Below are 15,157 nucleotides of genomic sequence, written 5' to 3' on the forward strand. Positions count from 1 at the left end.
TTACGCCTCCTCTTAGAGAGCACTGTGAGAGACACAGAGAGAAACAGGGAGCCAGGTCAGTAGAAGAGAAGACTGATGACAGACTAAAGGACTAATGGTGTTTAGAGAATGTACAGAAAGTGAATTGTAAATGATTTCTGAATCTCTCTACCTCTCCTGAGCACTCTGTTCTGATAAAACAGCACAAACAGAAGCACTAAGGCCAGGAAGAGCAGCGCTCCCAGCACCAGGAGAGACACTGGATAGATGGAGGGAACATCTGGTGAAAGAGTGTCTGTCCTGTTTTCTGTCTGAGCAACTGGAAATAGAAAAAAACAAAAACCATGTAGAACACTGAAATATTCAGAAATAATAATCATCAGTTTAAAATGGTACCTGTGGAGGAGGTGGTTGTTGTAAGTGCAGTATAGTATGGGTTTCATATAAGCCTATGAATACAAAAACAAAAAATATACACAGCCATTAACACAAAAAAAAAACATACATTCACTAAAGTGACATTTAACTGTGAGCTTCTAACAGGTTAAAACTTAAATCAGTGTTAGGGGTTAATAAATGTCTCAGTGTCCTCCTTAGTGGGACCCTGCAGATAATTAAAACAAAAATAAAAGTTTTGATCAGAAACTCCAGACTCCAGTGGTCTCTGACCTGCACAGGTGACTCCAGCGTCCTGTCTGTGGGAGCGGTCAGTGTGGTTCTTCAGGGAATGAGGATAGTCCCACAGGTGAATCTCATTCCCTCTACACTTCACTCTGTTCAGCCAGATCGGCCCTTCACCAGCACCAAAGACAGCACTCCCATCAGCCCTCAGCGCCGGCCCACAGCCCAGCTGCCTGCAGACCACCTGAGCGTCCCTGATGTCCCACAGATCATCACTGACAGACCCCCACTCAGAGTTATAATAGACCTCCAGTCTCCCAGAGCAGCTTCTATTTCCTCCACTCAGTCTGAGAGGCAGGTGATCTACAAAACACATGAAGACCCAACAGTGTTCTCAACAGTATAACGTCCTGTAACGTGCTGAAATATCTTTACAGCTTCTTACAACCACAGTAACCTATCAACAGTGTAATCCAGTGTAAGTGTCTTATAACTAACCTAGAAAATCCACACTAATTAACTCTCTCTTGTGTAGAATAATGACATAAAGGGCCTGACCTGAGCAGCCTTTCTGGGAGAGAGATGAAGAGCATTTCTTTCGAGGTTGTGACTTCCCTGGATTTGTGACAAAAAAATAAATCTATAAAAGACTTTCTTCATAAATTTATCTAAAATGTTATTTTTTTCACTCTGTTCACTGTAATCTGTAGAGAGGAGCTACTTACCTGAGCAGGTGATGCGAGCCACCTCATTGCGATTATCACAGCTGTTCTGACCCCAGAGAGAAGATGGACACTGTAACAGAGTGGAGTCATGTTTCCTACATTTCACATCATCCAGCCAGTTAGGAGCTGATTCCACTCTCGCTGTGCCCCAGGATTCACTGCCAGTTCCTCCACAGTTCAGCTCTTGACAGATCACACTGAGTGTTTCTTCAGACATGTGATTTACACACACATTACCCCAGGTCCCATTGTAGAACACTTCCAGATTCCCCTCACAGCCCTCAGTGAGTCTGATCTCCTTAAACTCTGGGTGGGAGCAAGAGGAATTAATACAGTGTTAGTTTGACTTACTTGATTTTGTTCCATTCAGTCACTAGAGCGTTAGTGAGGTCACTTACTGATATTTAGTTATTTGTTTCAGATCACACAATCCACTCTTAACTCAAAAGTATTGTCTGTAATGCCATCACTCCAGAGAGCACATTTGTACTGCTCCACAGCTCAATGCTGGATGGATTATTAAACCAGTAACTGTTGCTTGTCATTGAGTATGTGGAGCCTTGTCCCTTGTGCATCTGCTCCATGTTTTTCTACAGAGAATTCACAACTGAAATGTGTGTCCACAATGGGTACAACTCATAACAGCTGAATTCACTAATTCAATGGTGTCTACAAACATTTGGACACACAGTGAATGTTTATAACATTCTCCAATACTGCAAAACATTGAAGAATTAACAGCTTCAGAATGTCATCTATGCGTGGTTTAAAATGTTACCTGAACACAAAACCCCTACGTCCTCCTCGTGTCCACATTCACCACCTTCACTCAGCTGATGTCTGCAGTTCCACAGGGACGTCTCATTCCCCTCACACTGCACTTCATTCAGCCATATGGGTCCAGTTCCAGGTCTAAACTGGGCTGGTACCGGGGCACTGAGGGCCTCTCCACACTGCAGCTGTCTGCACACCACCTGCGCATCCTTAATATCCCACAAGTCACCACACACTGTCCCCCATGAGCCGCTGTGAAAGACCTCCAGCCTTCCTGCACACGCTCCTCCAGAACCCACCAGTCTGACGGAGCTGTTAAACCTATCTACACACACACACACACACACACAGAGCATATGAAGGTCAAGTTGATAAAGTTATGGTGTCTCCACATGATGCTAATGTTCTGACTAAAAAGGACAGTAATGATTATAATAAACGATAATTCAGGTTATGTTCATTAGCCACGTTTAGTAATTAGATATTGTAATTCTCACCAGAGCAGGTGATAGAGAGCTGTTCTCTGGAGCTGCAGTTTACTACTTCTGCACTGCTGCAGTTCCCCAGATGAGCTTCACTCCCAGAGCAGTTGAAACCCCTCACACACGTGTGTGTGTGTGTGTTCAGGACTGGATGAAGAGGAGGAGGAGAAGTTGAGCACAGAGCCACAGCCCAGCTGTCAGACACGCTCCAGGAGTCCAGCAGAACTCTTCTCCAGTCCTGACTGAAGTACACCTCCACCTCCCCCTCACACTCCCTCCCTCCAGACAACCGCACTCGCCCCTCATGAAGAGCCAGAGAAGAGTCTGGAGAGGAGCATGATAGATACAATAAATACAGATTTCATTTATATTACATCCACTCAGCCCACTGTATTTGGTACACCTCAGTGGTTTATTGAATATATGATAGAAACTATACTCTCATCAGCCAGAACATTAAAACCACCTCTTTTTAAACTCGTACATTTTCTCAGCTTCACTAAACACACAGAAGCACTTTGTAGTTAGTGAATTAGTGACACTCTAAGATCACCGTATAATGAAATTTCACCGCTGCATTTAACCCATCTCACACCTCAATCAAGGGCACTTTAACAGTGGATGTTCCTGTCGGTCCTGGGATCAAACCAGCATCCTTCCGGTACCAAGCCCAGTTCTCTAAACATTAGGCCAAGCCTGCCTGCTAACTGTTCTACAGTTACAGTCTGTAGTCCATCTGTTCCTCTGCATATTTTCTTATCCCCCTTTTCCCTTGTTCTTCAATGGTCAGGACCCAAATGGAGCAGGCATTATTAAGGTAGTGGATCATTCTCAGCGATTACGTGGTGGTGGTGTGATAGTGAGAGTTTTACTGGTATGAGTGGATCAGACACAGTAGTGCTGCTAGAGTTTTTAAACACCTCAGTGTTACTGCTGGTCTAGGAATAGACCCCCAACCAAAAATATCCAGCCAACAGCATTCTGTGACCACTGACAAAGGACTAGAGGATGACCACCACAAACTGTGCAGCAACATATGAACTTCTCTGACTTTACATCCATAAGGTGGACCAGCAAGATGAGTGTTTCTAATAGAGTGGACTGTGTGTGGACACAGTGTTTAAAAACTCAGTCAGGGACTAACACAGAATGCAGAGCAACAGATGGACTACAGTCTTTTAGTGTAAAACTACAAAGTGCTCCTCTATGATCAGTGGAGGTAATGAAATGGACAATGAGCTCAGAAACAAGGTGGTTGTACCTAATAAAGTGGTAGAGTGTATTACTCCGAGATATGAACAGTTTTAGATCTTACTCGTGCAGATGACTCCAGCGTCCTGTTTATGAGAGCATGCAGCTCGACCCCATGATGAAATGGGACATTGTGACAGGTGTGTTTCGTTTCCCTGACAATCAAACACATCAGCCCAGATCCGGTCACTCCCCTCCCCAAACCAGTCTGACCCCAACACAGCCACAGCACTCCCAAACTTCAGCTGACCACAGAGGACACTGGGAGCTCTCATATCCCAGCTTCCATCACACACTGTGCCCCACTCACTGAGATACTGGAGCTCCACTCGACCAGAACACGAGTCCCAGCCCTTCTCCAGACGAGCTTCTGTGTGACCTGAATGAACATCATATTACAGGAATTAGCTCAGATAAGTGCAGACCACTGCTCACAGAGTGTGACAAGCAGAGAAGTGAACTTTTTAAATAGAGTTTAAATATTTATACTTTACCAGAACACACCAGTCCCACATCATTATCATGAGTGCAGTTGGGTCTGAGTGAAGATGATATATTGCAGAGTGTAACATCAGCTTCGTTTCCTCTACACTGAAGCTCCTCTGACCACATCTGGACCTTCCCTCGGCCAAAAGCAACTGCTCCCAGCACCTCCACAGGACGCCCACAGTCCAGCTCTCTACACACAACCTCTGCATCCTGCTGATCAAAGCCAGCATCACACACTGTGGACCACGTTTTCCCATGAAGCACCTCCACTCTCCCAGAGCACAGGTGAGGACCAGCAGTGAGTCTGGACTTTCTGTGAGCTGTGTGTATTATAATATAAATTGTGGGCAGCATATACAAGGTATTTGGTACTTGTGTTTACTTAAAAAAGCAAAAAAATCATGTTCATAATTGCTTTCCAGGCTTTGTCATTAATTTTTTCTCATAGGCAGATATTTCTAATATCCCACTCACACACTAATCATTGTCATCATATTTTAAATGAGTGTAAAATCAATCATAATATTATGGTTGATCTGTGTAATTACTGTATTTTAAAGAAGAAATTGTTAGATCCCTCAGTTTAGCTACAAAAATAACTGACTGTGTATAGATGTGGTATTTCAAACTTTCCTTTGGTTTTAAAACATTTTAAAAAGATGAAGGTAAATTACACTAATGTAAATTATTCCATTTCATTCTTAAATATGACTGACCACATTTTACCTGAACAGACGACTCCAGCATCATGAATGTGTCCACAACTATGTTTACCCCATCCTCGTGATTCACAGTTCTTCAGTGTAGACTCTGATCCACTACAGTCCACATAACTCATCCAGATTGGTCCTGATCCTTCTCCAAAGTGACCAACAAGTATTTACAGCCTCCCCACAGTTCAGCTCTCTACACACCACTGCAGCATCTCTCATATCCCAGCCAAAACCACACACTGTCCTCTATGAAGAACCTCCACTCTCCCAGCACAGGGACTGTCTCCATTCACCAACCTCACACTGTCTGTACGACAGAGAGATCACACATTTATACAGAGATACACATAACTGGAAATGTAAACCTATTTTCAAATTATGTTCAGAAATTATAAATGATAACAAGGAGATATGAGGTTTTGTAGAGACAGCAACAACATATTTCTTAATATGTTACACATCTTACCAGAACACACCAGTCCCACATCATTATCATGGGTGCAGTTGTGTCTGAGTGAAGATGATGTTGGACAGAAGTAAATCTGAGACTCATTTCCTCTACACTGAAGCTCCTCTGACCACACCTGGACCTCCCCTCGGCCAAAAGCAGCTGCTCCCAGCACCTCCACAGGACGCCCACAGCCCAGCTCTCTACACACAACCTCAGCATCCTGCTGATCAAAGCCAGCATCACACACTGTGGACCAGGTCTCTCCATGAAGCACCTCCACTCTCCCAGAGCAGGAAGAACCACTAACCAGCCGGGCCTCTAAAATAATGTGTTGACATATATTCACATTGTTACTTTCTGTTACAGCTTTGATACAAGATCTACCCAAACGACATAAACATCAGAATGTTCAAAAATTTACTAATTGACATAATTCATTTGGAGTTTTGAATCTTTAGTAATTGGTCACCAATAAGAGCTATATATTTAAATTAAATTAAACCGATCATACAGTTTATCAAAGTTCACCTGAACACATGACTCCAGCATCTTTTGAATGATCACAGCTCTGTTCGCCACGTCCTGACGATCTACATTTCTTCAGTGTAGACTCTGATCCACTACAGTCCACATCATCCATCCAGATTGGTCCTGATCCTGCTTCAAAGTGGGTTTCACTGGGAACATTTACAGCCTCCCCACAGTTCAGCTGTTTACACACCACTTCAGCATCAATCATATCCCAGCCCCGACCACACACTGTTCCCCACTGATCTTCATAACGAACCTCCACTCTCCCAGCACAGCGACTGCTACCATTCACCAGCCTCACACTGTCTGTACGAGAGAGAGATCTGACTTTATAACACAGTACACAGAGTTTTGTAAACTTCACAGTACACTGTAGTGCATTGTTTTATTACTGACAGATTAACAGGACGACTGGAGCATACAATAAACACCAATCAGCCATAACATTAAAACCACTGACAGGTGATGTAAGTAATATTTATCTAGTTTCAGTAGCACATGTCATGGGGTGGGAGATATTGTGATGTGAACAGTCAGTTCTGGAAACTGATGTTGGAAGGCGAACAAGCTGAAGTATATGAGCCTATTTACATGGCCAAAGTGTGATGGATAATGGATAATGGATAATACTCAACTAGAGTATCTGTAAAACTACTGAAAGAGTTAATGCTTGCTTTTACAGAAAGAGGTCAGAACACATAGTGCAGGGGTGCACAGCTCCAGTCCTGGAGGGCCAGTATCCAGAAAAGTTTGGTGATTGCTTTACTTAAACACACCCCTTAAACCTGGCAATTAAAAGATGAGTTGAATCAGGTGTGTGTGAGCAGAGCAATCACCAAACTTTGCTGGATACCGGCCCTCCAGGACTGGAGTTGTGCACCCCTGACATCACAGCTTGTTGTATATGGATCTACAAAGCCTCTGATCGGTCAGAGTGTTCATATTGACCCCGTTCAATGATCAAAGTTCACTACGTGAAGAAGGCTGAGACAGTGTTGTGCTGTGGGTGATGTACTCCTGGGAAATATTGGTTCCTGGCGTTCATGTGGATGTAAATTTAGCAAGTACCACTTACCTAAACATTTTTCCAGACAGAGTTCACCCTTTCATAGCACTTTTCTCTATGTTTTCTCTAATGACAGTGGTGAATTTCTGCAGGAAAATACTTCAATAAATCTTTTGAAGTCTTTGTCTCGACGGGTCAGAGCTGTTTTAGTGGCATGAGGGACTTACCCATTATTTGGCAGGTGGTTTTAATGTTGTGGCTGACTGATATACAAACCGACTTCCAAAAAAGTTGGGACACTAAACAAATTGTGAATAAAAACTGAATGCAATGATGTGGAGATGGCAAATGTCAATATTTTATTCGTAATAGAACATAGATGACAGATCAAAAGTTTAATCTGTGTAAATGTAACATTTTAAAGGAAAAACATGTTGATTCAAAATTTCACAGTGTCAACAAATCCCAAAAAAGTTGGGACAAGTAGCAATAAGTGGCTGGAAAAAGGAAATTGAGCATATAACGAACAGCTGGAAGACCAATTAACACTAATTAGGTCAATTGACAAAATGATTGGGTATAAAAAGAGCTTCTCAGAGTGTCAGTGTCTCTCTGAAGCCAAGATTGTAAGAGGATCACCAATTCCACCATTGTTGTGCAGAAAGATAGTGCAGCAATACCAGAATGGTGTTACCCAGCGTAAAATAGCAAAGGCTTTTAAGTTATCATCATCAACCGTGCATAACATCATCAAAAGATTCAGAGAATCTGGAACAATTGCTGTGCGTAAGGGTCAAGGCCGTAAAACTCTACTGGATGCTCGTGATCTCTGGGCCCTTAAACGTCACTGCACCTCAAACAGGAATGCCACTGTCAAGGAAGTAACAGAATGGGCTCAGGAATATTCCCGAAAGCATTGTCAGTGAACACAATCCACCATGCCATCCGCCGTTGCCAGCTGAAACTCTACAGTGCAAAGAGGAAGCCATTTCTAAGCAAGTTCCACAAGCTCAGATGTTTGCACTGGGCCAGGGGTCTTTTAAAATGGAGTGTGGCAAAATGGAAGACTGTTCTGTGGTCAGATGAGTCACGATTTTAAGTTCTTTATGGAACACTGGGATGCCATGTCATCCGGACCAGAGAGGACAAGGATAACCCAAGTTGTTATCAACGCTCCGTTCAGAAGCCTGCATCACTGATGGTATGGGGTTGCATGAGTGCTTGTGGCATGGGCAGCTTGCATGTCTGGAAAGGCACCATTAATGCAGAGAACTATGTTCAGGTTCTAGAACAACATATGCTCCCATCAGGACATAATCTCTTTCAGGGAAGACCCTGCATTTTTCAACAAGATAATGTCAGACCACATTCTGCAGCAATCACAACATCATGGCTACGTAGGAGAAGGATCCGGGTACTGAAATGACCAGCCTGCAGTCCAGATCTTTCACCTATAGAGAACATTTGGGGCATCATAAAGAGGAAGGTGTGACAAAGAAGGCCCAAGACGATTGAACAGTTAGAGGCCTGTATTAGACATGAATGGGAGAGCATTCCTATTTCTAAACTTGAGAAACTGGTCTCCTCTGTCCTCAGACGTCTGTTGAGTGTTGTAAGAAGAAGGGGGGATGCCACACAGTCATAAAAAATGGCCTTGTCCCAACTTTTTTGGGATTTGTTGGCGCCATGAAATTTTGAAACAACATATTTTTCCCTTAAAATGATACATTCTCTCAGTTTAAACTTTTGATCTGTGATTTGTGTTCTATTCTGATTTCAAATATTAGATGTTGGCACCTCCATATCATTGCATTCAGTTTTTATTCACAATTTGTTTAGTGTCCCAACTTTTTTGGAATCCGGTTTGTATATAGAGACAGATGTAGATTTTACATATAAAAACATCTTCAAATGTAATCTGATATTATAGGGTTAGCACAGACAAGAGCAGGTCACTGTGTGTACAGTGTGATAAACAGGTGAAAAACTCATATTTTAAAAATTATATAAATATTTATACTTTACCGGCACAAACCAGTCCCACATCATTATCATGAGTGCAGTTGTGTCTGAGTGAAGATGATATATTGCAGAGTGTAATATCAGCTTCATTTCCTCTACATTGAAGCTCGTCTGACCACACCTGGACCTCCCCTCGGCCAAAAGTAGCTGCTCCCAGCACCTCCACAGGACGCCCACAGCCCAGCTCTCTACACACAACCTCTGCATCCTGCTGATCAAAGCCAGCATCACACACTGTGGACCAGGTCTCTCCATGAAGCACCTCCACTCTCCCAGAGCACAGGTGAGGGCCATCAGTGAGTCTGGACTTTCTGTGACCTGTGTGTATTTCAGTTACATTAGGACGGTGCACAAAACAGAAACAGTAATAGATTCACACATTTTCCATCTGGTAAACAGTGACAGTAGCGATAGTAAGATTGGTCCCAAAACTGACTTTAGTTTGTATATATTTGCAAATATACATCAGGGTTTATATTAAGTTCACTACAGAACATAAAACATTGTGTTCTCTACAGATTTCTAGTATTTAATTTCACTCATAAAATCAACCATACGTAATGTGACAGAGGTGCCCAGTATGAGTGTACGCGTTTGTGGCATGTCGGTGTCTTATGTATGAACGGTAAATACATTTCATATATTATAAATATTACAAATTATAGAATAATCAGTCAATCAATGAAATCAAAAGGGGGCCACTATGTGAATGAAGCTGAAAAGTGGTGAGAGTGAAAATTTACTGATCTTTTATTTTTTGTTTTATTTTTATTTATTAACATGTCAGGAAATAAATAACTCTAAACATTTATTTAGGAGATTGTGGTATTTGCCCTGAAACACAACAGGAGGAAGGCATGGTTGATTTTGGTGAACTGCGATCTTCAGAACATTCCAGTTTTCTTCCACAAAAGATGCTATGATGTAGTTTAAAGTGTGGACTGCTGGGAAATGTAGTTGTGGTTGGAGTGACATTTAGTCACTAAAAAAGTAGGCGAAAATTCCCATTTTTCCAAATCCCCCATGTCCTCTTGTTCAGGACCCCCACGGTAAAAGAGTCTTATTCAAGTCTGAATTGGAATCCCCAGTAAAATGAATGGTGTGTTAATGATAATTTTTTTATGGACTGCTGTTTACGTGATGACTGACAGTAGTTTACCTGAACACACGACTCCTGCATCAAAAACATGATCACAGTTATCTTCACCCCATCCTCGTGATCTACAGTTCTTCAGTGTAGACTCTGATCCACTACAGGCCACTCTATCCATCCATATTCGTCCTGATCCTGCTCCAAAGTGAGCGATAATCATTGCATCTACAGCCTCCCCACAGTTCAGCTCTCTACACACCACTGCAGCATCTTTTATATTCCAGCCAATACCACACACTGTTCCCCACTGTGCTTTATGAAGAACCTCCACTCTCCCAGCACAGCGACTGTCTCCATTCACCAACCTCACACTGTCTGTACGAGAGAGAGTGAGCACACAGATATTTATACACAGAGATCATGAAATTCAAGAGAAAAAATATATATAGTCACTGTTATTTGATGGGAATTTTTTATCCTGAGTAATTCTTTTACATTAAAATAATGTAATAATGATGTCAAAAAAAGACTGAAGGTTCTGTAGTATCAGAATCAATATGTTACACATCTTACCACCACACACCAGTCCCACATCATTATCATGAGTGCAGTTGTGTCTGAGTGAAGATGATGTTGGACAGAAGTAAATCAGAGATTCGTTTCCTCTACATTGAAGCTCCTCTGACCACACCTGGACCTCCCCTCGGTCAAAAGCAGCTGCTCCCAGCACCTCCACAGGACGCCCACAGCCCAGCTCTCTACACACAACCTCTGCATCCTGCCGATCAAAGCCAGCATCACACACTGTGCCCCATGTGTTTCCATGAATCACCACTCTCCCAGAGCACAGGTGAGGACCATCAATGAGTCTGACGATTTGACCTGTGTGTATTTGAATATCATTAATAAAGAGCATCTCATGAAGATTGTGCCAAAATATTAAAACCACTGACACGTGTAAAGAATAGCGCTGTGTCTTTAATTACAGTGGGACATGTGAACATAGTCATTAACTGTGAGGGAGCAAAGGTGAACCCGTCAGGTCCGATCCCTCAGAAGAGCTGCTGTAGCACACACTGAAAATATTAATCATGGCTCTGATAGTAAGAGGTTAGAACACACAGTGCCATATGAAGCTGCATGAACACTGACCCCTTCGCTCTCACTAACAGCAGTGAGCCTTGGGCCCCCACGACCCTATCACTGGTTCAGCTGCTGTCTGTTCTGGGTAAATTTACACTTGAAACTTGGATTCAGTTGAAAACAGTGTGTAACAGTGAATCTTAAGCTTTAGGTCATGTGTAAATGTTGTGGAGAGGTTGTTAGATCTGTGTCACAGCACTTTTCTCCACTGTGTTAAAGGAGTTAAAGTGCAGCACCAGAGGAATTAGTCTGGACTCCAGCTCTGTGGGTCATTGTTAGCATTTCTTTAGCTGGACACGTAAATGCAGACGGAAGTGAATTTCATTTAAACTTAGGAATGTAAAGCTTGAATAAATCGACCAGATAGAGTTAAAATATAACATATTAATAATAGTAAATATATTAATAATACATATATTATTACATTAAATTGAAGGGCCAGTGTAACCCTGGCTTCTGTGTTTGATTTTATTCCTCCTCTCGCTGCTGTCACTCATCATTTTAAACAGTTAATCTGCTCCTCCACTCAGTCTCAGCTCTTTTAGTGGATTTTAGCTTTTAGTTCATTTACTTTTTAGTCTTAATTTAGTTCTTTACTGTTTTATTTATTTATATTTGTTTATCATTTTATTATTTAACTATTTTATCATTAGTATTGTTTACTTACTGTTTTACATTTGAGCTTTTTCTTACCTAATAGACTCATTTGATTATTTAGATTTATTAATCATATTTTATTTATTGTTTTAATGTTATATATTTGTTTTGTTTTTTACTTCATTCTTCTATTTCAGAATTATTTTTACTCTTCTCAGTCCCTGGAGTTGTTTTATCGACTGATTAAAGTTTATTGAAGAAATTAAAGGTGAACAACACAATTGTTGTTAATTAGATACATTACATACACTATTTTTTCCAGAAGTTTGTGGACACCTCTATAATGAGTGAAATCTGTATCTAAACAGAAAATCATGGGATGAACTGGAACACTCTGGAGCAGTGAAGGTAGTGTCTGAGGTGTAAAGCCCACCCTCACTGGGCTGTGGAACAGTGGAACTGTGTTCTCCATTGGTGAACAAAGGGGATGAGTTGGAGTCTGTGATTTAAAACTAATCCAACATCAGACACTGATCACGGTAAAGTTCTCATGGCCGAGTGCCATCAAACTCCCACATCAATGTTTCAGTATCTAATCCAAAGTCTTTGTAGAAGAGCAGAAGCTGTTCGTGTTCTTCATTTCATAAGAAATGTTGGAGAAGCAGGTGTCCACAAACTTTCAGCCGTTTAACGCTGGAATGATTTTAACTTCAGTTTGTGAAGCTTCGACTGAAACAGGTTCAGTGTAAAAGAGTCTTTTAGAGAAAGCAGTTCATCTCAGCGCTCACTGAACTACAGCACAATCCAGAGTGAAGAGGTCTTTAGAGTTTAGTTTAGAGATGAAGTGGAAATCAATATTGATTATTAGTGATAGGTGCTGGTTATTGTTTATTAATATCAGTGATGGTTGTTATTGAGGAGTGAGGGCAGCCTACCTGAGCAGTTTACTCCAGTGTCTAGAGCATGAGAAGTACAGAACTGTCCATATCCTCGATGAAAATTACAGTTATTCAGTGAAGACTCTGATCCTTCACACTGCACTAATCCCATCAATATCTGTCCTGATCCTGGACCAAACTGAGGAGTACCCTGAGCCTCTCCACACTTCAGCTCTCTACACACCACTGCAGCATCTGTCATATCCCAGCCAAGACCACACACTGTTCCCCACTGTCCACCACGATACACCTCCACTCTCCCAGCACAGCGACTGCCTCCATCCACCAACCTCACACTGTCTGTACGAGAGAGAGAGAATTGCTTAAAATAAACGCAACACTACATGAATTCATTTTTAAATATTTGATAATCATATTATCACACACATGTTTGTTACTTATATAAATATAAATGTTTCATTGTTGTTAATACATTAAGCACATGATCTTTTGTTTAAATATATGTTTAAATGAAAACATAAAGAAGAAGAAGTTAGTCAGTTACAACAAATGTTCTCAACGCTCAGGATTTATCATCAAACCTGGAGCGTGCTGAATATTTCACACTGATCTGAATCACACCGACTCACCAGCTGTGGAGAGAGTGAATGTGGAGAACAGGAGAATGAGAGTCACACAGCTGTCCATCTCCCTCTGACCTGCACACAGTCCATTCACCTCAGCAGCAGAACACACTTCACCTCCACTCCTCCAGAGAGACTGAAGAAACTGAGAGAGAGAGAGAGAGAGAGAGAGAGGGAGAGAGAGAGTGCTCCCCCAGCCGCCAATCACACTCACTATTACCTTATTAGAAAGAGAAGAGGAAATCATCAAACATTTCAGTGACAAATCAGAGGAGGCATTTTCTTCTTTCTCCATTTTCATCAAAAGAGTGTGACGCTGATGGACAGAACTCCTCCTTAGGTTCTCGAGGTGTTTGTCTTTGTGTGAGGAGAGACGCTGACGGCAGTGTGCTGAGAGGGTCCCCAGCAAACAGGAGACTGACTTCAGAGAGAGGAAACACTCCAGTGGAGAAGAGCTTTAATGCTGCACCTGCACACAGCTGATCCACTCACTGATAAACACACTCTGACAACAGCTTACAAACTTACGTCTGAGTTACAAAACAAAAATACACTCAGAACTATTAGTTCAATATTCTTAAACACTTCAAATAAACGGTCAATTTCATTTCATTATTGTAGTCATTATTTGTGGAAAACGTGATTTTTAAATGTATTTGAACACACAGAGCACAGTGCGAGGAAATAATAATTATACAAATATAGGACAAACTATAATGTACGAAATGTAATAATAACAATGTTTTAATGGCAGTCATTTACTTTAACACTTGTATTTTCACATTGATAAATAAGGTCTTACCTTTTATATAAGAAACCATTTCTCCAGATGCTGCAAGTCGACTAAACAACATGGTCAGACCAGGGCAGCACCATTTGCACCCTCACACAGAGGGGGTTACACACACTGGAGAAACGAACTTGAAACGGAGGAATGCCAGGAACCCACAGATGTGCTCTATTGTGAAAGTGTTGACATAACTCCAGAACATGGACAAATCTTCACAAATATAACTGCCATCCACAGCGGCCATCTTGTCAGAGTAAAAGTAGATACTGGAGCAAAGTGTAATGTGTTACCAACTTAATAGCTTATGGAGGTCAGGACATCAAAACAGTTGGGAGTGTGGATATAGTCTTTACATGTGGGAAGCTTCAGTTTCATGTGGTGGACCAAACAGGTAAGCCACTTCTGGGACTCACTGACAGTTGTAGTGGAGTATAGATCGATAGGATGAAAAGTCAAATGAGGAAATGAAAAGTTTTGGATTAAAACTTTTCATTCTGACCAGGATTTTCGTCTACGGCAGAATCCAACATTCCACAGGTTGTGTGTGTGCCTGCGACCAAGTCAGCATTCCACAAACCGCAGGGATGCAAAGACCCTGCAGCCCCCCACACACACGCACGCACATGAGACCTAAACATCAAAAGACGGACCAGGGCATCTGGCCCCCCGACCCCCTTCCTCTCTTCAGGAACTAAAGATAACAAGTTTATAATGCTTTCAAGAAAAAGAACATAGAACAAAGAGGGGAGTTTTACTGCCCCTTTTACGAGAGGGGCGCCTCAGGGTCTCGTCATTATCGCTTACAGGATCAACAAATGGTTAACAAAAGTGACCTCGGTTGAACCCCCGTTGACTCATCTACACCACAACCAACGGCATGGACCAACAGCGACCCCAAATGGACACTGGCGAAACTACGCCTCGCTCGGGGTCGCCTAAACAAATAACGGAAATGAAATCAAATTCTG

General features: G+C 41.9%; 1 pseudogene; it reads right to left on the reverse strand.

Annotated features, from left to right (window-relative positions):
* Positions 1-13,641, reverse strand: LOC136676809 (scavenger receptor cysteine-rich type 1 protein M130-like; annotated as a pseudogene).
* Between the last annotated feature and the right edge of the window lie 1,516 nt (positions 13,642-15,157).

Source organism: Hoplias malabaricus, chromosome 2, assembly GCF_029633855.1.
Source record: "Hoplias malabaricus isolate fHopMal1 chromosome 2, fHopMal1.hap1, whole genome shotgun sequence".
Lineage (NCBI taxonomy): Eukaryota > Metazoa > Chordata > Actinopteri > Characiformes > Erythrinidae > Hoplias > Hoplias malabaricus.